The sequence below is a fragment of the Lagopus muta genome, chromosome 9, assembly GCF_023343835.1.
Source record: "Lagopus muta isolate bLagMut1 chromosome 9, bLagMut1 primary, whole genome shotgun sequence".
Classification (NCBI taxonomy): domain Eukaryota; kingdom Metazoa; phylum Chordata; class Aves; order Galliformes; family Phasianidae; genus Lagopus; species Lagopus muta.
This window is the reverse complement of record NC_064441.1, coordinates 22,118,849-22,121,141: the sequence shown is the minus strand read 5'-3', so window position 1 is coordinate 22,121,141 and position 2,293 is coordinate 22,118,849.

The window sequence follows — 2,293 nt, the reverse complement described above, 5'->3', positions numbered from 1 at the left end:
AACGACTGCGCACCAACGCGGCGGCCTACGTCACATCCGCGGAGAGAGAGAGGGGGGGCGCGTGCGGCCGGCACGGGGGCCGGGTGCCCGCGTCACGTGACCGGAAGGCCTCGGCCTCGCCCCCTGCACGTGACGCCGCTCGCCCGCCTCTCCGCCGCCATTTCTGTGGCCGGGCTGAGGCAGCGGCTGGTTGTGTGCTGCGCGGTGTTCTGTGTGGGTGGCCCTCGACTGGGAGAGAGCGCGGCGGCTGGGCCCGGCTCGGAACGGCAGTAGGCCTCGGGCACTGTGGTGCAGAGCTGTGCTGCCCTGTGGGAAGCTGGCTGGGGAGGTGCGGCGCTGCTGGCTGTGCTGAGGTGACTGTAAAGGCCGCTGTCAGGCTCCTTGAGAAGCTGGCACGCGGGTAAGCCGCGCTAAGAAGGCTGTGCGGGTGGCCGATCAGAGAATTTGAAGTCCTGTCTCAACTGAAACTTAGGAGGAAAGCAATAAAGGCCTTAAGCAGCATCACAGTAGTGCTGGTAACTTGTGGCTAAGGGCACGAGGTAGTGCTTGGTGCCATTTACACCTGTTGAGGAAACTCTGCCAGTGCTTGGAGGCAGCCTGAAGGAAGGGCATTTGTCCAGACACAGTGCATTAATTCTGTGAGGCTCTTTGCAGACACCATGACTAATGCTGCCAGGAAAGATGGGGCTGCCGCCATGAGAACGTAGTTCTTAGTTAATCCTGGGTTGCATATGGACAGAAACATTGTGCTGCTGGAAAGGGTGATCAAAACCAAAGCACAGCATGTAGGAGGCCAATGGGCATCAGGTGTCTGTTTAGAATTGGTGACTGTGCACTGCAGCAGCATTCTGTGCAGCAGCTCTGTATTCTGGCAGTCTGGCAGGACAAACATTACAAACGAACCAGCAGCTGCTTGCATGCCAGCAGTGAGAACAATACCAGGTACTGCATCAGCTTTTTCTCTGAGAAGGGCCCAGTTACAACGGGTTGAGCTCTGGCCGATACGCAGCCCATACAAGCGGGCCTGGCATCCCATGGGTTTACCTGACATTGCAGGGCACTTTGGAGACCTACTGATCTCAGAGAAGTAGCTTCGCTACATTTCCTTCACTTAGGGATATGCCATATGATTAACAGCCCTCTCTGCTTCCTCACTAGGCATTGTTAATAAAAAGCTGATGGGTATTACTATTCTTACCAGATGCCTAAGAGTACAAGTATGCCTAAAATGTATAACCCTTCTCATTTTTCTAGCTGAAAAAAGTCTGATACAAAACAGATGACAAAGTGGCAATGCAAGTTCTTGCACGCTGGCAGCACGAATAGGCAAATGACTGGTTTGTGCAATTTTTATTCTTGTGTAGTAGGTATGTATTGGTTGTATGGTGCATAACTCCTGCCAAGCACTAAAATGCAAACAGTACGTGTGCTTAAGAAAAAAAGTATAAAGGATGGAAATGATTTCTAAAAACTAATAAAGATGAAGACTTCTTAACACTGCTGATGTTTCTCTCCTACACTCTCATGGTTTCAGTATTAACATGTACAAGTGATAATGTAGCAGAATTGCAAATTGCTGACATCTGTGACAGACAGAACACCTTGCACTTTTCTAATTATCCTCATATGCCTCCCTCCTATTGCAATACAACATCCAGTAATGCAGTGGCACTGGTTAGTCACAGAGGTACACTGCAATGAACAGAGAGTTGTTACATTGATTTTGGCTATATTGCAGAAAAACCTCTATTATATTGAGACAGGATTGAATGCAGTGGTAACTCAAAAAGATGGTGTAGGGCACTACATACAACACAGTACTTCTCCTTTGAGTGTGATTTGTTTTGGCAAAAGGAGAGAGACCTATTTGGGGAATGAGAGCTCATAACTGTTGCAACCACGCTAATACTCCAGCAATTTGTAGATGTAATCTGCACTTCAACACATACGTTGGAGAGGACTCAAGTTTTAGTTACATGGAAGTGATAGTAAAGGCAGTACAGGAAAAAATGCCATCTATATAGAGAGAATATTTGCTTTGAAATGAATTCTCATGTTTTGTGGAATATTACATATTTTTGAAAGAAAAAAATAATCACCATCCCCCCGATATCCTGTGTTGCTTAAGATTTTCTGTGCTGTTTCATCTGCGACTGTGCTGCTGCGGGAAACGTGTACCTTCAGCACCTACACGGACTTGCCCTGAAGAGAGCTGCCTTGGATAGCCACTCAGTGGCCGCTAGAAGCTATTGCATTAACGTGACAATTGCTTGCACCTGGGTTTACTCGTTTT